Genomic DNA, 25,531 nt, shown 5'->3' on the forward strand with positions numbered 1-25,531 from the left:
ATAATTCGGTTCAAATAACGTGCTACCTTATTCAGTAGTATTTGGGGAAACATTAGAGTTCTGATATGTTAAGTGAAATGGTGACTTAAGTTAATCCAGAAATTCTTGCCCTTTTTCTGTTGTTCAATCATAGCCCTTTGAACAATACTGTATCATATTTCCTTGGGAAACTTTGGTAGTTGCAGTTTAAATTTTTTTGAATAGATCTATAATTTGAAAGATCTCTTGCATATTCCTTTATTCTCATTCTAAGCCTATGTCTTCTGAAAGTCCACAGTGAACTGCAACTTAAAGGACATTTTCTCAGATAGCATGGTCATTTGAGTTTTATGAAACACAAAAGGTAAACGTTTCCTTTTGGTCATTCTCTACTCAACCCTGGGATCTCTCTAGTTATCACTTGTTTCATTCTATTCTGCAGTATGCTCATCTCTATCTCATTCTGTTGGCTGGATAAGACAGAGGCACTGTATTTTGTGAAGTTCAGGATCTAACATATGCCGCTTCTTCCTAACTTTTTTTTTTCTTCCTAACTTTTGATAATCGCACTAAAGTATCTTTTAGAGTTGTAAGTCTGTTCATCAAAATTTTGCCTAAAATTAAAAATGAATGTGCACTTATTTTTTAAAAGTAAACTCACAGAAGGTATTCTATCCCAGCTCTAAAACTGGCCTTGCATTTGAAGAGTTAAGCTAAGTCATGCTCTTAAGCTGCATTAGCAGTCCATGATCACTTTTTACTGTATGCGTGTTTTGAAGCTTAATTACTAATATAAACTCTGCAACTTCACTGCCTGTGTTTAAATCTGAGACCTATACTTATGTAATGTTGGGTGAGTATTTAACCTCTTAATTCCTCAGTTTCCTGATCTATGTAGTGAGTCTAATGATAGTACCTAATTAATAGAACTGTGGGGCTTCCTTGGTGATTCAGATGGTAAAGAACCCGCCTGCAACGCAGAAGAGCTGGGTCAGGAAGATGCCCTGGAGAAGGGAATGCAACCCACTCCAATATTCTTGCCTGGAGAATGCCATAGAAAGGGGAGTCTGGCTGGCTACAGTCCATGGGGTTGCAGAGTCTGACATGACAGCACACACACATAGAATTGTAAGAATTTTATGTTATCTGTAAAGCATAATCTATAATACCTGGACCATAAATAGAACTTAATTAATGGATGCTCTTATTTGAAACATATGAAAAAAGCATCCAAAGTTATTGGAGATATGGTTTAAAAATTAAACATTAAAATACCATTTGCCATTAAATATTTAAGAGTTAAGGTATATGGTATGGAAGCTCTGAATATTCTTACTTCAGTTGTTAAGGTAGAATTAATTCTGAAAGTGAAAAGGCAGGTAAAAATGCACTTTGGAAAAAGGAATATTATTCAGTGACCTCTATCCAGAAATATTATTTAATATCAATTTGTATTTAGTGTTTAAAATTGTATGTAATTACAGTGTAAAATTCCAGTTTGTTTGGAGGAATCTTATTAAACCATGCATGATGTCAACAATTACTCGTGTCTTTAAAAAAAGAATTTGAACTCTGATGATTGGTTCTTGTGGAAAAGAAACTGGAATTGTCTTGAAAGAAACTGCAGTTTCAGTAAAGAAAAATACTATGGATAGAAGTTGATACATCTTATATTGGATAAGATGAATTTGGTCTTATCCAAATACACATGGAATTTCTACTACAAAGTTAGAAATCCAAACCTGGAGCTTAACTTGGAAAAAGCATTTAAACACAAATACCTGGAGTTTCCAGTTTAAGATTTCTTTACCATTTCCTCTATTATGCAAAAGAGGAAAGAAATGAAAAGAGGTACTTTTTTTCAGGTGCTTGTTGCCTAGCATCCTTGACCACAAGGCGAGTCACGAGTCTCACTGTTTAGGAAAAATCCAGAGAAAAACTGATAGGCAAATGCCACTGATATTTGCAATCTAATTTTTAAGTAGAGTAAATCAAGACCATCTTTAATTTAAAGAAGGCAGTATTTTCAAATATGTATTGAAAAAATCTTTGAGCTTCAACAGTACAGATTAAGCACATTAAACCTGTTCAGTAGGATCCTGGAACTGACAAAATTTGAATAATGTGTTGTTTTTCAGTGAATATAGCAGGAATCATTTAAAAGGAAAATGTGCAGAGTATTAATTATATGATGTAGGAATATAACTGTGTCATAAAATTAGAGGGTAAAAGGCTTCATCAGTTTCATATCTTGATGTTTTAAAGTTTCAAAATGTATTTCTTGACATATACTTAGATATGAAATAAATATTTTCATCAGACATCTTAAAAGCCTCAGGAAAGATTGATGATAGAACTCAATTGAAATATGATATAGCTATTTTAGTGCAGATTCTTTATAGGATGTAGATAAATTCATAGATGTTTACAATTTATCTAACTACATAAGAAGACATAATACATTTTGCAAATGGCGTCATAGACCATATTAACATTCCAAATATTTGATTGCATTACATTTGGCCGTTTGAAAGCAATGTGTCTGACATGACTTGTGTAGTATGGTTGTTGTTGTTGTCCAACCAGTAAGCCATGTCTCACTTTTTTTCACCCCGTGAACTGCAGCATGCCAGGCTACCCTGTCCTTCACTATCTCCCTGAGTTTGATTAAACTCATGTCCATTGAGTCACTGATGCCTTACAACCATCACATCCTCTGTCACCCCCTTCTCTTCTCCTCAATCTTCTTCAGCATCAGGATCTTTTCTAATGAGTCAGCTCTTCACATCAGGTGGCCAAAGTATTGGAGTGTCAGCTTCAGTGTCAGTCCTTCCAATAAATATTTAGGTTGATTTCCTTTAGGATTGACTGGTTTGATCTCCTCGCTGTCCAAGGGACCCTCAAGAGTAATCTAGCACTGCAGTTTGAAAGCATCGATTCTTCAGTGCTCAGCATTCTTTATGGTTCAAATCTCACATCCATACATGACTACTGGAAAAGCCATAGCTTCAATTATACAGATCTTTGCTGGCAAAGTAATATCTCTGCTTTTTAATATGCTAATTTTGTCATAGCTTTTCTTCCAAGGAACAAGCATTTTTAATTTGGTGGCTACAATCACTATCTACAGTGATTTGGGGGCCCAATAGAATGAAATATGTCACTGTTTCCAAAACTTTTTCCCTATCTATTTACCATAAAGTGATGGAACCAGATGCCATGATCTTAGTTTTTGAATGCTTGAGTTTTAAGCCAAATTTTTCATTCTCCTCTTTCACCCTCATCAAGAAGCTCTCTAGTTCCTCTTCACTTTCTGTCACTAGAGTGATATTATTTCCATATCTGAGTTTGTTGATATTTCTCCTGGCAAGTGTGATTTCAACTTGTGCTTCATCCAACCTGGCATTGCACATGATGTAAGCAGGTGACAATATATAGCCTTGGCATATTCCTTTCCCATTTTGAATCATTGTTGTTCAAGGTCCAGTTCTAACTGTTGCTCCTTGACCTGCATGCAGGTTTCTCATGTGGCAGGTAAGGTAGTCTGTTATTCTCATCTCTTTTAGAATTTTGCACAGTCAAGACTTTAGCATAGTCAACGAAGCAGATGTCTTTTGGAAGTCCCTTGCTTATTCTATGATCCAGCAGAAGTTGATATTTGGATATCTGGTTCCTCTACCTTTTCTAAATTCAGCTTGTAACACCTGGAAATTCTCAGTTCACATATTGTTGAAGCCTAGCTTGAAGGATTTTGAACATTACCTTGCTAGCCTGTGAAATGAGTATAGTTGTGTCTAGTTTGAAAATTCTTTGACATTGCCCTTCTTTGGGATTAGAATAAAAATTGTCCTTTTCCAGTCCTGTGGCCACTGCTGAGTTTTTTATATTTGCTGGCAATAATAAGTGTGACACTTTATCAACACCCTTTAGGATTTGAAATAGGTCAGCTGGAATTCCATCACATTCACTAACTTTGTTGGTAGTAATGTTTCCTAAGGCCAACTTGGCTTGACATTCCAGGATGTCTGGCTCTAGGTGAGTGACTGCACCATCGGGCTTATCCAGGTCATTAAGACCATATTTGTGAAGTTCTATGTATTCTTTCCACCTCTTCTTAATCTCTTCTACTTCAGTAGCTCCTTGCCTTTTCTGTCCTTTACTGTGCCCATGTTTCATGAAATATTCCCTTGGTATCTCTAACTTTCTTGACGAGTTCTCTAGTCTTTCCCATTCTACTGTTTTTCTCAATTTCTTTACATTGTTCACTTAAGAAGGCTTTCTTTTCTTTTCTTCTTTTTTTAATATAAATTTATTTTAATTGGAGGTTAATTACTTTACAGTATTGTATTGGTTTTGACATACATCAACATGTATCAACCACAGGTATACACGTGTTCCCCATTCTGAACACCCCTCCCTCCTCCCTCCCCATACCATCCCTCTGGGTAGTCCCAGTGCACCAGCCCCAAGCATCCAGTATCATGCATTGAACCTGGACTGGTGACTCATTTCATATATGATATTATACATGTTTCATGCCATTCTCCCAACTCATCCCACCCTCTCCCTCTCCCACAGAGTCCAGAAGTCTGTTCTATACATCTGTGTCTCTTTTGCTGTCTCCTATACAGGGTTATCATTACCATCTTTCTAAATTCCGTATATATGTGTTAGTATACTGTATTGGTGGTTTTCTTTCTGGCTTACTTCACTCTGTATAATCGGCTCCAGTTTCATCCACCTCATTAGAACTGATTCAAATGTATTCTTTTTAATGGCTGAGTAATACTCCATTGTGTATATGTACCACGGCTTTCTTATCCATTCATCTGCTGATGGACATCTAGGTCGCTTCCATGTCCTGGCTCTTACAAACAGTGCTATGATGAATATTGGGGTACATGTGTCTCTTTCAATTCTGGTTTCCTTGGTGTGTATGCCCAGCAGTGGGATTGCTGGGTGATAAGGCAGTTCTATTTCCAGTTTTTGAAGGAATCTCCACACTGTTCTCCATAGTGGCTATACTAGTTTGCATTCCCACCAACAGTGTAAGAGAGTTCCCTTTTCTCCGCACCCTCTCCAGCATTTATTGCTTGTAGACTTTCGGATCGCAGCCATTCTGACTGGCATGAAATGGTACCTTATTGAGGTTCTGATTTGCATTTCTCTGATAATGAGTGATATTGAGCATCTTTTCATGTGTTTGTTAGCCATTTGAATGTCTTTTTTGGAGGAATGTCTGTTTAGTACTTAGGAATATACCTACCTAAAGAAACTAAAGACCTATATATAGAAAACTATAAAACACTGGTGAAAGAAATCAAAGAAGACACTAACAGATGGAGAAATAAACCATGTTCATGAATCGGAAGAATCAATATAATGAAAATGAGTATACTACCCAAAGCAATTTATAGATTCAATGCACCCTTATCAAGCTAACAACAGTATTTTTCACAGAGCTAGAACAAATAATTTCACAATTTGTATGGAAATACAAACCTCGAATAGCCAAAGCAATCTTGAGAAAGAATGGAACTGAAAGAATCAACCTGCCTGACTTCAGGCTCTACTACAAAGCCACAGTCATCAAGAGAGTACGGTATGGGCACAGAGACAGAAATATAGATCAATGGAACAAAATAGAAAGCCTAGAGATAAATCCACGCACCTATGGACACCTTATCTTTGACAAAGGAGGCAAGAATATACAATGGAGTAAAGACAATCTCTTTAACAAGTGGTGCTGGGAAAACTGGTCAACCACTTGTAAAAGAATGAAACTAGAACACTTTCTAACATCATACACAAAAATAAACTCAAAATGGATTAAAGATCTAAATGTAAGACCAGAAACTATAAAACTCCTAGAAGAGAACTTAGGCAAAACACTCACCGAATACATCACAGCAGGATCCTCTATGACCCCCCTCCCAGAATATTGGAAATATAAGCAAAAATAAACAAATGGGACCCAGTTAAACTTAAAAGCTTCTGCACAACAAAGGAAACTATAAGCAAGGTGAAAAGACAGACTTCAGAATGGGAGAAAATAATAGCAAATGAAGCAACTGACAAACAACTAATCTCAAAAATATACAAGCAACTCCTACAGCTCAATTCCAGAAAAATAAACGAGCCAATCAAAAAATGGGCCAAAGAACTAAATAGACATTTCTCAAAAAAGGCTTTCTTATCTCTTTCCACTATTCCTTGGAACTCTGCATTCAGTTGAGTATATCTTACCTTTCTCCTTTACCTTTCACTTCTCTTCTTTTCTCACTATTGGTAGGTGTAGTATGGTAAACTTTAACTTTACTATTTTTAATGTAACAGTTCATAACATTTGGATCTGTTTCTGAATAGATTAGGAGTAGATGTTAATTTGAGGTGTCATGTTCAGAAAGAGTGTTCATGTTTTGGAAATAAGACAAAAAATAGTGCAATATATTCTTTCATTCTCAGAGTACATTTTAATAGCCCTCTGTGAATATTATTCAATTCTCATCAATAATTTATCTGCTTTCACTTTGCTTTCTTTTAATTATGTCCTGGACACTATGAAGTTAAATTTAACTGGTAGCTGTCTCTCTGGTAGGAAAGTTTGTCCCAACTGTTATGGTTTTATTACTCTATAGGGCATTATCTGGTTCTGTACTAGTCTAGGAATCTTATTACCATTTTTATAAATCCACATAAGTACCAGTTCTTTAATTGTTCTTAGAAGTGTCTTTACCACCTATTTGTCTTTTCATTAATGATATAAATATTCCATGTGTGTTTTCTACATGTATATGAAAATCATCATTTTAGTTTTTGAGAATCCACTTCAATATAGTTTACTGGGTTTGTTACTGAGAAAGAAGATTTTTAGGAATTGATTAATTAATGCCCTAAGAAACTATAAAGAAATGTAAAGTTTCCAAAATGATGGTTAGTTCCATTTTCTTGAAGCATCATGATCCATCATGAGAGGGCAAGTCTAGTAATAGCAGGGAGACTAAAAACTAGAATTTTGATGAACAGAACAACTGTAGTGATTGATCTAATGGATGGGCTTTGTAAACAAGGATGTTTACCTGCTGGCACAGCTGTAGAAAGCCAGATGTACAGGCTTATCTCATTTTATTGCTCTTTGCTTTATTGCACTTTGCAGATATTGTGCTTTTTGCAAATTGAAGGTGTGTGGTAACACTGTGTCCAGCAAGTCTATTGGTGACAGTTTTCCAACAATATTTACTCACTTTGTGTCTGTGTCACATTTTGGTAATTCTCAAAATATTTCAAACTTTTTCATTATTATTATATTTGTTATGATCTATGATCAGAGATCTTTGATGTTGCCATTGTAATTGTTTTGAGGTGTTATATAAGATGGTGAACTTAACTGACAAATATTTTTGTGTTCTGACTGCTCCATCCACTGCCTCCCAGTCTCTCCCTCTCTCTTTGGAGTTCCCTATTCCTGAGACAAAACTATGCTGAAAATAGACCATATAATCGCCCTACAACAGCCTCTAAATGTTCAACTGAAGAAGAATAGTACTTCTCTTGTGCATGCTCAGTCACTTCAATTGTGTCCAACTCTTTAGGACATTTTGGACTCTAGCCTGCTAGGCTCCTCTGTCCATGGGATTCTCCAGGCAAGAATACTGGAGTATTCATGCTCTCTTCCAGGGAAGCTTCCCAACCCAGACCCATGGCTCTTATGTCTCCTGCATTGGCAGGTGTATTTTTTTTTTTTTACCACTAGCACCACCTGGGCAGCCTCTCTCACTTTAAATCAAAGCTAGAAATGATTAAGCTTGCAAAACATGTCAAAGCTTAGATAGACCGAAAGCTAGTCCTCCTGTAACACTTAGATGAGCTGTTAACACAAAGGAAAAGTTCTTGAAAAACATTAAAAGTGTTACTCCTGTGAACACACGAATGATCAGAAAGCAAAACAGCTTTATGGCTGATGTTCTTCTCACACTTTCTCATTTTAGTGCTCTGGATAGAAGATCAAGCTATCCACAATATTACCTTCATCACAGTCCAAATCTCACATCCATACATGACCACAGGAAAAACCATAGCCTTGACTAGATGGACCTTAGTCAGCAAAGTAATGTCTCTGCTTTTGAATATACTACCTAGGTTGGTCTTAACTTTTCTTCCAAGGAGTAAGCGTCTTTTAATTTCATGGCTGCAGTCACCATCTGCAGTGATTTTGGAGCCCAAAAAAATAAAGTTTGACACTATTTCCACTGTTTCCCCATCGATTTCCCATGAAGTGATGGGACCAGATGCCATGATCTTTGTTTTCTGAATGTTGAGCTTGAAGCCAACTTTTTCACTCTCCTCTTTCACTTTCATCATGAGGGTTTTTAGCTCCTCTTCACTTTCTGCCATAAGGGTGGTGTCATCTGCATATCTGAGGTTACTGATATTTCTCCTGGCAACCTTGATTCCAGCTTGTGTTTCTTCCAGCCCAGCGTTTCTCATGATGTACTCTGCATAGAAGTTAAATAAGCAGGGTGACACTATACAGCCTTGACATACTCCTTTTCCTATTCGGAACCTGTCTGTTGTTCCATGTCTAGTTCTAACTGCTGCTTCCTGACCTGCATTCAGATTTCTCAAGAGGCAGGTTAGGTGGTCTGGTATTCCCATCTCTAAGAATTGATGCTTTTGTATTGTGGTGTTGGAGAAGACTCCTGAGAGTCCCTGGGACTGCAAGGAGATCCAACCAGTCCATTCTGAAGGAGATCAACCCTGGGATTTCTTTGGAAGGAATGATGCTAAAGCTGAAACTCCAGTACTTTGGCCACCTCATGGGAAGAGTTGACTCATTGGAAAAGACTCTGATGCTGGGAGGGATTGGGGGCAGGAGAAGGGGATGACAGAGGATGAGATGGCTGGATGGCATCACTCACTCGATGGACGTGAGTCTGAGTGAACTCTGCGAGATGGTGATGGACAGCTAGGCCTGGCGTGCTGCGATTCATGGGGTCGCAAAGAGTTGGACACAACTGAGCAACTGAACTGAACTGAACAGTATTACCTGAAGCCAAAGTCTAATCCAGAGCAAGGCCTTAACACTCATAGAAATGCTATGAGGACTTAGAGAGGTGAAGAAGACACAGAAAACATGTTTCAAGCTAGCTTTTTATGAGGTTTAAGGAAATGGATCACAATAAACTGTGGAAAATTCTGAAAGAGATGGGAATACCAGACCGCCTGACCTGCCTCTTGAGAAATCTATATACACGTCAGGAAGCAATAGTTAGAACTGGACATGGAACAACAGACTGGTTCCAAATAGGAAAAAGAGTAAATCAGGGCTGTATATTGTACCCTGCTTATTTAACTTCTATGCAGAGTACATCATGAGAAACGCTGGGCTGGAAGAAGCACAAGCTGGAATCAAGATCCCAGGAGACATATCAATAACCTCAGATATGCAGATGACACCACCCTTGTGGCAGAAAGTGAACAATAACTAAAAAGCCTCTTGATGAAAGTGAAAGAGGAGAGTGAAAAAGTTGGCTTAAAGCTCAACATTCAGAAAACTAAGATCATGGCGTCCGGTCCCATCACTTCATGGGAAATAGAGGGGGAAACAGTGGAAACAGTGGCTGACTTTATTTTTCTGGGCTCCAAAATCACTGCAGACGGTGATTACAGCAATGAAATTAAAAGACGCTTACTCCATATAAGGAAAGTTATGACCAACCTAGATAACATATTAAAAAAGCAGAAACATTACTTTGTCAACATAAATCTGTCTAGTCAAGGCTATGGTTTTTTCCAGTGGTCATATATGGATGTGAGAGTAGGACAGTGAAGAAAGCTGAGTGCTGAAGAATTGATGCTTTTGAACTGTGGTGTTGGAGAAGACTTGTGAGAGTTCCTTGGACTGCAAGGAAATCCAACCAGTCCATCCTAGAGGAGATCAGTCCTGGGTGTTCACTGGAAGGAATGATGCTGAAGCTGAAACTCCAATACTTTGGCCACCTCATGCGAAGAATTGACTTATTGGAAAAGACCCTGATACTGGGAGAGTTTGGGGGCAGGAGGAGAAGGGGACGACAGAGGATGAGATGGCTGGCTGGCATCACCGACTCGATGGACATGAGTTTGACTAAACTCTGAGAGTTGGTGATGGATAGGGAGGCCTGGCATGCTGCTATTCATGGGGTGGCAAAGAATTGGACACGACTGAACGACTGAACTGAACTGAATTGAACTGAGGGAAAGAAGTTCTTTACATAACATAAAAGTGCAAGGTGAAGCAGAATGAGCAGATGTAGAAGCTGCAGTGAGTTTTCCAGATCTAGCTAAGGTATTAAAGAAAGTGGCTGCAGTAAACAACAGATTTTCAAAGTAGACAAAACAACCTTACATTGGAAGAAGGTGCCATCTAGGCCTTTAATAGCTGGAGAAAAGTCAACACCTGGCTTCAAATCTTCAAAAGGTAGACTGATTGCTTTATTAGGAGTTAACACAGCTGGTGAGTTTAAGTCAAAGTCGATGCTCATTTATCATTCTGAAAATCCTAGCATCCCTTAAGGATTGTGTTAAATCTATTCTTTGCTCTATAAGTTAAACATCAAAGCCTGGGCGATATATACATATATATATTACAAATGGTTTCTGACTATTTGAAGCCCACTATTGAGACCTACTGCTGGAAAAAAACGATTCCTTTCAAAAGGGTACTTCTTATTCACAATGTACCTGTTCAACCAAGAGCTCTGATGAAGATGTACAAGATTAATGTTTTGGGATTTTAGTCAATTAAGGTATGTACATGGTTTTTAGACATGTGCATGTATCATGTTGACTCTTTGCAGCCCTTTGGACGGGAGCCCACCAGACTCCTCCCTCCATGGATTCTCCAAGCAAGAATACTGAAGTGGGTTGCCATGCTCTCCTCCAAGGGATCTTCCTGACTAAAGGATTAAGCCCATGCCTCCTGCATCTCCTGCTTTGCAGCTGGATTCTTTACTGCTGAGCCACTGGGGAAGCCTCATTTTTAGACATAATGTACACTTAATAGACTATAATACATTGTAAGCATAACTTTCATATGCAATGGGAAACTAAGTCATGTGACTTGCTTTATTGAAATATTCACTTTATTATAGTGATTTGAATGAACCTACAGTGTCTTTGAAGCTTTGAGGCATACCTGCATAGAAATTCTCCAGTTAAATAACTCTTCGCACTCTGGCATCAGTCATCAAAAGCATCCAGCCATGCCCTCATCACCTACCAGAATTACCCATTAGCTGAAGGGAGGTAGGAACAAACAGAAGAATAAAGCTGCTTCCTTAAACCTATAAAGATTTAAACTCTTTGTTAATTACATTTGAATTTGTTCTTAGTCAGCCCCATGGACTGGAGCCCCCCAGACTCCTCTGTCTGTAGGGATTCTCCAGGCAAGAATAATGGAGTGTGTTACCATGCCTTCCTCCAAGGGATCTTCCCAACCCCAGGGATCAAACCCAAGTCTCCCACATTGCAGGTGGATTCTTTACCATCTGAGCCACCAGGGTAGCCCATGAATACTGGAATGGGTAGGCTATCTCTTCTCCAAGGGATCTTCCCTACCTAGAAAATGAACCAGGGTCTCCTTAATTGTAGGCAGATTCCTTACTGGCTGATCTACCAGGGAAGGAGCTTTTTCATTCAGTTCAGTTCAGTCGCTCAGTCGTGTCTGACTCTTTGCAACCCCATGAATCGCAGCACGCCAGGCCTCCCTGTCCATCACCAACTCCCGGAGTTCACTCAGACTCACGTCCATCGAGTCTGTGATGCCATCCAGCCATCTCATCCTCTGTCATCCCCTTCTCCTCCTGCCCCCAATCCCGCCCAGCATCAGAGTCTTCTCCAATGAGTCAACTCTTCCCATGAGGTGGCCAAAGTACTGGAGTTTCAGCTTTAGCATCATTCCTTCCAAAGAAATCCCAGGACTGATCTCCTTCAGAATGGACTGGTTGGATCTCCTAGCAGTCCAAGGGACTCTCAAGAGTCTTCTCCAACACCACAGTTCAAAAGCATCAATTCTTCAGCGCTCAGCCTTCTTCACAGTCCAACTCTTACATCCATACATGACCACTGGAAAAACCATAACCTTGACTAGATGGACCTTAGTCGGCAAAGTAATGTCTCTGCTTTTGAATATTAGGGAGCCCTAAAATACTACAAGGAGAAGGAAATGGCAACCCACTCCAGTATTCTTGCCTAGAGAATCCCGTGGACAGGAGCCTGGTGGGCTGCTCTCCATAGGGTCGCACAGAGTTGGACACGACTGAAGCAACAGTTTGCATGCATTCATTGGAGAAGGACATGGCAACACACTCCAGCATTCTTGCCTGGAGAATCCCAGGGACAGAGGAGCCTGGTGGGCTGCTGTCTATGGGGTTGCACAGAGTCGGACATGACTGAAGCGACTTAGCAGCAGCAGCAGCAAAATACTACCAAATTAGCTTCAGTAAATGACTAGTTTCCCACTTAAATGAGGACAGCAACTTTTTAAATTTTTTTTTGTTTTATTCACCCTTGAATCTACAGCATCTATTGTAGTACATAGAAGTCAAAAAATATTTGCTGAATAAATAAATGTTCAAAAGTTCTGCATGAAATTAATGAAGCCACTGAGTATAGATACTCCTCATAAGCAAAAAGGACTATAATGCTAGTTTTATCAAGTACTGAGCTTTAGAAGAAAAACCATGCATTATACAATTGAACAATTTAAGTTCAAATTTAGTTATCCCTCTTAATATGAATAACTGGATCAACATGAGCAGCTGCTTTAGCCCCTCTGAGATTATTTCCTCATATGATGCAGTTAAAAAAACATTGTATATGATTCAGATATGTTGTGTGCTTTATATAGTCTTTGAGACATATAGTGGTTCCTCTGTGAATTCCCTTTCATTAAACTGCTTTATGATAAACAATAAATTTAAGAATTATAAATAGCAACCCATAGCTGTTCATAATCTTCTAGATATTTTATTCATCATTGGATTTTATTAAATATTTATATTTCTAAGTATCCAAAACAAAATTGCAATAGAATAGATCTTCAATTTTACCAAAAAGTATGAGTTTATTTACTTCTTTGTATTCACTGACAGTCTCCAATAATTTTCTGCTAGTTTTCCTTTCCATATATAACCATTTTGTTCTCAAAATACTAATTATTTTAAGGGATCACTTAAACAGATCACTATGAATACTTAATAAACTGCTGTCACTTTTCTTATTAATTAACATACATAAGATCAAACAAGTGATGTCATATTTTGCAAAATAGTGCTTTGTGTTTAGTAGTTTTTTACTTTATATGAATGTGAGAGAATGATCTGGCAATCTGGCTGTAACATCTGTTGCTCAATTACTAGTCAGAAACAGTTCTACAGATTTCGATGTCATTAGTCATTGCCCCAGGTATGGATGTCCTTTCTTATCAGAGGAAATCTTCTGAATGAGAGATATTCAAAAGGTTAAGTTTGAGTTGTAAGAAATGAAGGGTGTTCACAATGCTACTAGAAAAAAATTTATTATTTTCAGAATTAGTTTCTATTGTTACAATAGAATTAGAATCTCTTAGATTTCAGCTCCCAGAAATAATGACTTATTTTTCAAATGGAGGACTCACACAATGGTAAATAACTTTTTAGGCTATTTCAATATCTAGTCTTCAGTTCAGTTCAGTCGCTCAGTTGTGTCCGACTCTTTGCGACCCCGTGAATCGCAGCATGCCAGGCCTTCCTGTGCATCACCATCTTCCGGAGTTCACTGAGACTCATGTCCATCGAGTCCGTGATGCCATCTAGCCATCTCATCCTCGGTCGTCCCCTTCTCCTGCCAGAGTCTTTTCCAATGAGTCAACTCTTCCCATGAGGTGGCCAAAGTATTGGAGTTTCAGCTTTAGCATCATTCCTTCCAAAGAAATCCCAGGGTTGATCTCCTTCAGAATGGACTGGTTGGATCTCCTTGCAGTCCAAGGGACTCTCAAGAGTCCTCCAACACCACAGTTCAAAAGCATCAATTCTTCAGCGCTCAGCTTTCTTCACAGTCCAACTCTCACATCCATACATGACCACAGGAAAAACCATAGCCTTGACTAGACGGACCTTAGTCGGCAAAGTAATGTCTCTGCTTTTGAATACGCTATCTAGGTTGGTCATAACTTTTCTTCCAAGGAGTAAGCGTCTTTTAATTTCATGGCTGCAGTCACCATCTGCAGAAATTCTAGAGCCCCCCAAAATAAAGTCTGACACTGTTTCCACTGTTTCCCCATCTATTTCCCATGAAGTGATGGGACCAGATGATCTTCGTTTCCTGAATGTTGAGCTTTAGGCCAACTTTTTCCCTCTCCTCTTCCACTTTCATCAAGAGGCTTTTTAGTTATTGTTCACTTTCTGCCATAAGGGTGGTGTCATCTGCATATCTGAGGTTATTGATATTTCTCCCAGCAATCTTGATTCCAGCTTGTGCTTCTTCCAGTCCAGCGTTTCTCATGATGTACTCTGCATAGAAGTTAATAAGCAGGGTGACAATATACAGCCTTGACGTACTCCTTTTCCTATTTGGAACCAGTCTGTTGTTCCATGTCCAGTTCTAACTGTTGCTTCCTGAGCTGCATACAGATTTCTCAAGAGGCAGCTCAGGTGGTCTGGTATTCCCATCTCTTTCAGAATTTTCCACAGTTGATTGTGATCCACACAGTCAAAGGCTTTGGCATAGTCAATAAAGCAGAAATAGATGTTCTTCTGGAACTCTCTTGCTTTTTCCATGATCCAGCGGATGTTGGAAATTTGATCTCTGGTTCCTCTGCCTTTTCTAAAACCAGCTTGAACGTCAACGTCAGGGAGTTCACGGTTCTTGTATTGCTGAAGCCTGGCTTGAAGAATTTTGAGCATTACTTTACTAGCATGTAAGATGAGTGCAATTTTGTGGTAGTTTGAACATTCTTTGGCATTGCCTTTCTTTCGAATTGGAATGAAAACTGACCTTTTCCAGTCCTGTGGCCACTGCTGAGTTTTCCAAATTTGCTGGCATATTGAGTCCAGCACTTTCACAGCATCATCTTTCAGGATTTGAAACAGCTCAATTGGAATTCCATCACCTCCACTAGCTTTGTTCTTAGTGATGCTTTCTAAGGCCCACTTGACTTCACATTCCAAGATGTCTGGTTCTAGATTAGAGATGACATCATCATGACTATCTGGGTCGTAAATAAGACTATTTGCTTAAAAATTTATTTGTATTTTTTATAGAGAGAAGACAAGTTTGAAAAAAAAAAATGTTCTCTAGCCAATAAACCCAAGCTTCATATGGAAGATAACATTTTATTCTAATATATATTCAGTCTATTCCTTCTTTCAGCTAGCACTCCATTCCTTCTTTCTGCTAGCACTCCAGTGGAGTTTAATGTTGCATTATGAGGATAAAGAGCAAACGTACCCAGTGAAAAAAAAAATATCAGTATATCTCTTATTTTATTTTGATTTGTTTGCAAATTTTAATTTGATTGATTTCAGAATACATAAAACATTGTGCTCATTGCTGTTGAGAACAATATCAAATCATTTGTCTGTGTTTTCCTTTTAAAAATCTAACTGTGCTCTCAGAAAGGAGTCCTGATTTGTATAATTTTCCCGTTTACATGGGGTAAATAATCCCAGTACAGTTGAAAACAAGATATTACCAATATGATATTACTGAATGAATAGTTGGGAATTACTACACAAATCAATGGAAACTGTAAGGGCAAGAAGCTCAAGCACATCAGTTATAACATCAGTTATAATGGAAAGTTATTTGCTCAAAGAAACATGATGTTTACTTCTTCCTTGCTTAGAATTGAATTAAGTATATTTGCCTAGCTTAAAGTAATTATATTTGCAAAGAATAAGAACAAAAAGGAAATGTGGATGGTATTCAGACCCTGCCACCCTAAAGCTAAAAGCAAACCAAGGAAAGCATATGACATCTATGCTCGTATGGAAGTCTCTTTTACCCTATATATAGTTCTATTAACTCAAGCCTGTATATCAATCATTTTTATTAGTTAGAACATCATGATTTAATAAAGAGTTTAAACAGAGATCTTCAATGGCTTCCCTGGTGGCTCAGACAATTAATAATCTGCATGCAATGCAGGAGACCTGGGTTCAGTCCATGGATTGGTAAGATCTGGAGAAGGGCATAGCAATCCACTTCAGTGTTCTTGCCTGGAGAATCCCCAGGTACAGAGGAGTCTGGCGGACTATAGTCCAGGTGTCACAAAGAGTTGGACTGAGCGACTAAGCACAAAGACATAAAACCATAATTATTCCCCAGTGGATGTTTAACAAAGCCATACAAAGCAAAGTTATTGTACCTGCAGAATCCGGATGGATCCCCACTCAAGATCTGGTTTAGGTGTTTGTACTAATGATGCCACACATACATGCAAAGAGGGTATAAAAATGTCTATTATTGTTAGAGAGAATAGCAGGACTCCAAACCTGATTCAGAATGCTTTCAGAGAGCTAGAAAAGAGACTGGCTTGGTTATTCTCTTGTTTTCATCTTCTTGTTTTGTTTTTTATAGTGATTAGGGATTGGTGTAGGTTCCTGCACATGGATTTCCTGTGAAAATTGCCAAATGTGTGAACTGCTTATCAACTTTCTTAAATCAGGGACAGAGGGTGGAGAGGAAAGGGCTAGGGTTAAAATATGAAAGTCAGATATAAAAAAAAGATGAAGTCAGACTTTACTACAAGAATAAACATGAAGAGTCATGGAACATGTTCATTTTAATAAAGATGACTTCACTTGTTCATATTTCTACTGAAGTCAGAGGGAGGTACCCAGTTAACTTTAATCTTGAGGAAGTTATGTTGAGGTGCCTGCTTCAAAAGGAAGTTATGGGGACTTTGCTGGTGGTTCAGTGGTTGAGACTTCACCTTCCAATGCAAGGAGTGAAGGTTGGATTCCTGGTCAGGGAGATAACATCCCACATGCTTTGAAGCCAGTAAATAAATAAAAATAAAACAGAAGCAGTATGTGACAAATTCAAGAAAGACTTTAAAAAATGGTCCACATCAAAAAATTTAGAAAGAAGAAATTATGCTTTGGGATACTCCAGATAAACAAATGAATTTCATTTCTCTTAACTTTATTATTTCCAGCAGAGCTTTAGGATCTGATATTATCAGAAAAAAACATAAAGACAACTAGTGAGGACCTACTAGCCACATAAAGGAGAATATGTGTCAATACTGGTAAATAACATCATGAGAATTTAAGACATCAATCTTAATATAGGTGATCTTAAAAATATAAAAAATCCTAATGTAAGTATTGAAATAAACTGTGTCAGTATATCTCTTACATGGATTTGAATAAATTGTAATGTAAACAGATTTTAAAATAGCACTCCAGTTAGCGGCTAGTAGAGACCAATATCAATGTAGCTTTCTCTTTCCACTGTCTTCAAAAAATTCTATTAATTCCTGAGTGTTATCCACTCAGAAGAGTGTCTTGCTTTTATAAAGAAGCAAATAGTTTATCTCATTGTGAGAAGAAAAGAATGTCTATTATCCAAATGGCAAACATTACATTTGCTTTTCTTCAGTGAAAAGTGCAATTTTTAAAATATTTTCACATTAGTTGAAGACAGGATTCTTAGGGTGGCAAAGCACCTAATTCAAGTCATTGTTTGTTGTTTTTTTTTTTTTTCTCCTTTTTCTCTTAATAAATTTGATTTAAACAAAGTAGACAAAATTCAGATAGTCTAAATTTTTATGTTGTTGAGGTGTGATTCTCCAAAATTTTGAAGTTTGTGTTCCTCAAAAATTCATATGTTGAACTCCTAATCATCAGTACCTCGGAATGTTACCTTATTTGGAAATATATAGAGTTACTGTAGATGTTAATTAGCTGAGTTAAGAGCAAGTGATGCTGGAGTAAGGTGGGCTCCTAATCCATCTGGTCGGTATGAAGAGGGAAATTTGGACACAGGCACCTATAACAAAGATAATGCCATGTGAAGATGAAGGCAAAGATCAAGGTGATGTAACATCTACAAGACAATGAATACCAAAGATTGCTAGCAAACCATCAGAAGCTTGTATATTATAGGCCTCAGAAGGAAGAAACCCTGTCAACCCTACCATCTAGCACTTCTAGATTCCCGTAAGACAGTAAACTGGTTAACAGTAAGTAAACTAGCTTACTTACTTTTTAACAGTAAACAGTAAGACAGTAAACTGGTTCTGTCTGCATCGTCCAATTTGTCATGCTTTGTTATGGCAGCCTTAGGAAATTGACAAACCTATAAACCAGAAAACACATCATCTTTAAAATCAACAAATTTTTCTCTTGTTTTGTGACATTGTAAACTTAAACTTACAAAATTTCTATCTAGCTCTTTTTAAATATGTGAAAACAAGTCAAAGCAAGGTGTGTGTGTGTGTGTGTGTGTATATATATATATACATATATATATAATTTAAACAATTTAAACATTTATATTATCTGTTGCTTGCCAGACAGTGTATTTCTTTTTTAAGTGTAATAAAATTAGATGGATAGTGTCCTGACAAGTGTTAAATATACGTCTTGTCATAACATAGTATTATAAAGTAACTGACTGCAATGGAAAACTTTTAAAATGTCATGTCACTTCATGAAGTTCCCTGGAAGTATGCCCTAGTAGTCATCATAGAAGATTTTAGCAATATTTAATTCATTCGAATTATGATTTCTATACCCCATTACCTAGTTTGAGAAGTTTAAAGTCCTTTTCTTTGAATTCTGCAAGGGTTCCTTTCTTTCATTAGGAAATTATAAGTTTAAAGAAATTTACTGACAGATCTTAATGACACAATCATTAGTATACATTATAAACCTGATTATGCTGGTTTTTCCAGTGGTCATGTATGGATGTGAAAGTTGGACTGTGAAGAAAGCTGAGCATCAAAGAATTGATGCTTTTGAATTGTAGTGTTGGAGAAGACTCTTGAGAGTCCCTTGGACTGCAAGGAGATCCAACCAGTCCATCCTAAAGGAGATTAGTCCAAGGTGTTCATTGGAAGGACTGATGCTGAAGCTGAAACTCCAATACTTGGGCCACCTCGTGTGAAGAGCTGACTCATTGGAAAAGACCCTGATGCTGGGAAGGATTGGGGGCAGGAGGAGAAGGGGATGACAGAGGATGAGATGGCTGGATGGCATCACCAACTCGATGGACATGAGTTTGGATGAACTCCGGGAGTTGGTGATGGACAGGGAGGCCTGGTGTGTGGCAATTCATAGGGTCACAAAGAGTCGGACACGACTGAGTGACTGAACTGAACTGAACTGAAATTAATAAATTAGAATCATATTGATTATCTTTTAGAAGTCAATGTTTAGAAGAATAAATAGCTAATTTATTAGTTGAGTACAACCATAATCTTGTCTGTTAGTAGCACAGACATGTTTCAACTCAGAGCCATTTATTATAACCCAGTAATGCTGTTAAATGAAGGACACTGAATATGTGAGAAGGAAATAATTTTAAACAAATTGCACATAAATTAGTTTGGCTATAATTTTAAAATGCACATTTATTGATCCTGACAGCTCTCAATCTAACGACTCATTTTCATGAAATAGAGTCTTGTCAGGATGATTAGCTATTTTGCAGGATGCTGTCAATCACATAAGTGCTGAAGGTCTCAGCTTCTGTTTGCTTGTATCTGATTTCCTGTGCTGTTTCCTGCCACCACAATATTGATTTCACCTTATTTTGGCAATGGTGAATAGTGGAATTATGAAGAGAGATTTAGGAGCTACTTTGATTCCATAATATTAAACTACTCTAAAAGAGCCTGCTTTATTTCTGAATGCATTTCATTTCAAAAAAACTTATATTGTATACCAAATTACAAAGTTGTATTTTTGGGAATTAGGGCAGTTAAGATAAGTTTTGACATTGTTTAATATCCCATAAATTTGAAAAAACCCTTTCAATTTACAAAAGAAATGTAGGAAACTGAAGGTAGAATTCCTTATGAGGCAAAATATTTTTTAAATTGAGAAACATTGCAATGTATATCTTGTTAACAAATGGTTTTGTTATAAGTGAACAGTTTAGTGTTTTAATATACAAAAGCCTCAATTTGAATAAGTGCTTATAGTCAAATTGTTTTTATCTACCTAGTGATTCTTTACTGCCATAAAAATTATGTTGAGAAAAACTTATCTAAGAAGTAAACCATATCTCAACATATTGTTCATAGCTAAGCGAGTTGATTGTAAGATTTCTATTGAAAACATTTTAAGCAAGACACTTGTCTCTCAGAATTCTGAGATATTTATAATAGCCAATAAAAAGTAAAATTCTATTTTCCTTGCATAAACGCATACTGCCAAAATCCAAACATGATTTACTGTAGTCTATATCTATGTATTTCATTCTAAATATCTCTGTACAATCAGCTTATAGATTTAAGAGTCCTACAGTGTGTTCTTATTCTCTTTTTGAGTGACAGTTACTCCAAATATAGGCCAAAACATTTTAAAATATTAGGGCAATGTGGTATTTTTAGGTGTTGTTGTTCAGTCACACAGTTGTATACTATTCTTTGAGGCCCCTTGGATGGCACAGCAGTCTTCCCTGCCATGCAACATCTCCCAGAGCTTGCTCAAACTCATGTCCATTGTCAGTGATATCCAACATTCTTGTCCTCTGTCATCCCCTTCTCCTCCTGCCTTCAATTGTTCCCAGCATCGGGGTTTTTTCTAATGAGTGTCAGCCCTTTTCATCAGGTGGCCAAAGTAATGGGGCTTCAGCTTTAGCATCAGTCCTTCCAATGAATATTCAGAATTGATTTCCTTTTGGACTGAGTAGTTTGATCTCCTTGAACTCCAAGAGACTCTCAAGAGTCTTCGACGACACCATCGTTCAAAAGCATCAATTCTTTGGCACTCAACCTTCTTTATGGTCCAACTCTCACATTCTTACATGACTAGTGGAAAAATCACAACTTTGACTACATGGACATTTGTCGGCAAAGGTCCTGTTTGTCGGGTTTGTTGGCAAAACCCTGTTTAGGTTTGTGATAGCTTTGCTTCCAAGGAGCAAGCATCTTTTAATTTCATGGCTGCAGTCACCATCTGCAGTGATTTTAGAGTCCAAAAAAATAAACTTTGTCACTATTTCCATTGTTTCCCCATCTACTTGCCATGAAGTGATGGGACCAGATGCCATTATTTTAGTTTTTTGAATATTGAGTTTCAAGCTAGCTTTTTCACTCTCCTCTTTCACTTTCATCAAGAGGCTTTTTAGCTCCTGTTCACTTTCTGCCATAAGGGTGCTGTCATCTGCATATCTGAGGTTATTGATATTTTTTCTTGCAGTCTTGATGCCAGCTTGTCCTTCATCCAGACTGGCATTTCCCATGATATACTCTGCATATAAGTTAAATAAGCAAGCTGACAATGTATAGCCTTGATGTACTCCTTTCCCATTTTGGAACCAACCATTGCTCCATGTCCAGTTTTAACTGTTGCTTTTATGGTGGTCTAGTTTTCCCATCTCTTTAAGAATTTCTTGGTTTATTGTCATGCACACAGTCAAAGGCTTTAGTGTCGTCAATGAAGCAGAAGTAGATGTTTGTTTCTGGAATTCTTTTGCTTTTTCTATGACCCAATGGATATTGGCAATTTGATCTCTGGTTCTGCTTTTTCTAAACCTAACCTGAACATCTGGAAGTTCTTGGTTCACATATGGTTGAAGCCTCACTTAGAGAATTTTAAGCATTGCTTTGCTAGCATGTGAAATGAATGCAACTGTGCAGTAGTTTGAGCATTCTTTGGCATGGCCTTTCTTTGGGATTGGAATGAAAATTGACCTTTTCCAGTCCTGTGGCCATTGCTGAGTTTTCCAAATGTGCTGGCATATTGAGTGCAGCACTTTCACAGCATCATCTTTTAGGATTTGAAATAGCTCAACTGGAATTCCATACCTACACAAACTTTGTTTACAGTGATACTTCCTAAAGACCACTTGACTTCACACTCCAAAATATCTGGCTCTACGTGAATGATCATACCAAGTGGTTATCTGGGTCATTAAGATCTCTTTTGCACAATTCTTCTGTGTAATCTTGCCACCTCTTCTTAATATCTTCTGCTTCTGTAAAGTCCATAACATTTCTGTCCTTTATTGTGCTCATCTTTGCATGAAATTTTCCCTTGGTATTTCTAATTTTCTTGAAGAGGTTTCTAGTATTTCCTATTCTATTGTTTCCCCCTATTTCTTTGCACTGATCACTGAGGAATGTTTTATTATCTCTCCTGCTGTTCTTTGGAACTCTGCATGCAGATGTGTATATCTTTCTTTTGCTCCTTTGACTTTTGCTTCTCTTCTTTTCTCAGCTATTTGTAAGGCCTTATCAGACAATCATTTTGGCTTTTTCCATTTCTTTTCTTGGGGATGGTTTTGATCAACACCTCCTATATAATGTTACAGACCTCCATCCATAGTTCTTCAGTCACTCTACAGTTCTATCAGATCTAATCCCCTGAATCTATTTTTCAATTCCACTGTATAGTTGTAAGTGGTTTAATTTAGGTCATACCTGAATCATATTTAGGTAGTGGTGGAAGTTAAATGCACAATCCAGCTAACATAGGGTCGTTCAACAGGAGATAATTACTTGATTGAACTCTATAATTAAATTAAAAAATGAGTTTTAATTGTTAAACTTAACTGTTTAAAGACATTTTAAAACTTGTTTTACGGAACCTACCTGATTACTGGGTTTTGGGACCAACTGTGTTTTTTATAAGTGAAGATAATCAGAAACTACTTTAACATCCCTTTTTGATAGTCCAATGTGTGCCAGGCATATGACTATGCGTTGATAATGATAAGGAAGCTATGATCAATGACTCCAAAGAGCTCATTGCTTGATGAGTTATTAGACGACACACATACAATTCACCATCATGCAATAAGATGCATATTTATAAGGAATATGGATAAAACACTATGATAGGATGTTTCAATATAAACAGTTTGCAAAACATGCATGTAATTTTATATTTTCTAATGTCCACAAGACTGGAAAAAGTCAGTTTTCATTCCAATTCCAAAGAAAGGCAATGCCAAAGAATGCTCAAACTACCGCACAATGGCACTCATCTCACATGCTAGTAAAGTCATGCTCAAAATTCTCCAAGCCAGGCTTCAGCAATACATGAACTGTGAACTTCCTATGTTCAAACTGGTTTTAGAAAAGGCAGTGGAACCAGAGACCAAATTTCCAACATCCGCTGGATCATCAAAAAAGCAAGAGAGTTCCAGAAAAACATCTATTTCTGCTTTATTGACTATGCCAAAGCCTTTGACTGTGTGGATCACAATAAACTATGGAAAATTCTGAAAGAAATGGGAATACCAGACCACCTGGCCTGCTTCTTGAGAAATCTGTATGCAGGTCAGGAAGCAACAGTTAGAACTGGGCATGGACCAACAGACTGGTTCCAAATAGGAAAAGGAGTACGTCAAGGCTGTATATTGTCACCCTGCTTATTTAACTTCTATGCAGAGTACATCATGAGAAACGCTGGACTGGAAGAAACACAAGCTGGAATCAAGACTGCTGGGAGAAATATCAATAACCTCAGATACCCAGATGACACCACCCTTATGGCAGAAAGTGAACAATAACTAAAAAGCCTCTTGATGAAAGTGAAAGAGGAGAGTGAAAAAGTTGGCTTAAAGCTCAACATTCAGGAAACGAAGATCATGGCATCTGGTCCCATCACTTCATGGGAAATAGATGGGGAAACAGTGGAAACAGTGTCAGACTTTATTTTTGGAGGCTCCAGAATCACTGCAGATGTTGATTGCAGCCAGGAAATTAAAAGCTGCTTACTCCTTGGAAGAAAAGTTATGACCAACCTAGATAGCATATTCAAAAGCAGAGAACATTACTTTGCTGACTAAGGTCCATCTAGTCAAGGCTATGGTTTTTCCTGTGGTCATGTATGGATGTGAGAGTTGGACTGTGAAGAAGGCTGAGCACCGAAGAACTGATGCTTTTGAACTGTGATGTTGGAGAAGACTCTTGACAGTCCCTTGGACTGAAAGGGGATCCAACCAGTCCATTCTGAAGGAGATCAACCCTGGGATTTCTTTGGAAGGAATGATGCTAAAACAGAAACTCCAGTACTTTGGCCACCTCATGCGAAGGGTTGACTCATTGGAAAAGACTCTGATGCTGGGAGGGATTGGGGGCAGGAGGAGAAGGGGACGACCGAGGATTAGATGGCTGGATGGCATCGCTGACTTGATGGATGTGAGTCTGAGTGAACTCTGGGAGATGGTGATGAACAGGGAGGCCTGGCGTGCTACGATTCATGGGGTTGCAAAGAGTCAGACACGACTGAGCTACTGAACTGAACTGTATGAATTTAAACATAATACAGTTAATTAGTTGCATCATAGTCTGAACCATTTTCAAATGAATAAAACTCATTTATAAATATTACTTATAACCCCTAATTTTTATTTTATCATGTGGTAGTGTATATGCTTATAAAAATTGTCATTTTATCCTCAAAGAACTACCTTATAATCTAGGTTCAGATGTCTCATATATTACAGATTTAATTAACGAGTTTCAGAGAATGCAAGTAACATAGTCAATATTATACAGTTGGTAAACATTTTCATGCTATATAATATCTTCAAGAGAGGCTACTATACATCATGTCCTAAGTGACCAAAAAACAAGCTCCTTGACATTTACAGTAAAACATTTTGAGTATAACAGCAGTTTTTTAAAAATAATTTCACACCAAAATATAAGGAAATTGTGGAGATATATAACTAGATTTAATGAAATCATCTCTTTGGTTTTATAGAAATACCCTTAAATGTCAAAAATGTTTAAGTTTTAGAGAAGACGTTGTAATTTTTAAACATACAGCCCTATAAGATTTCTAATTACCATAAATGTATTTTAATATATTAACAATGTGAGTTAATTGCAAATTGATTTCAAGCTATAAAAAATAATGCAAAGTGTCTGGTGAACCCTTTGCCCACTTTGTACGAATGTCTTGCAAAACTGTTGCACAATATCAGAGCCAGGATACTGACATTGACATAGTCAAAATGCATGACAATTTCTTCACCACAAGGGTCTCTTACATTGCCCATTTCCCTCCCACAAAATTCCTACACATCCTCAGCTCAGTCCCTGGAAGCCCCTAGTCTGTTCTCCATTTCTAATGTTGGTACTTGAGAATGTTATACATATACAATTATACAGTAAAATTGGGACTGAAGTTTTTTTTTTTTTTTCACTCAGCATAATTCTCTGGAGATTGACCCAGGCTGTTGTATGTATTGTCAAAGATAAATAAACACAGACATTAGTTAAAGAATTAAATACAGATTTTAATCAGTAATATACTATTGGAATAACCACAAAATTAAAAGACGCTTGCTTCCTGGAATAATAGCTATGAAAAACTTGGTGCATTAAAAGCAGAGACATCAC

This window comes from Budorcas taxicolor, chromosome 23, assembly GCF_023091745.1.
Source record: "Budorcas taxicolor isolate Tak-1 chromosome 23, Takin1.1, whole genome shotgun sequence".
Taxonomy (NCBI): Eukaryota; Metazoa; Chordata; class Mammalia; order Artiodactyla; family Bovidae; genus Budorcas; species Budorcas taxicolor.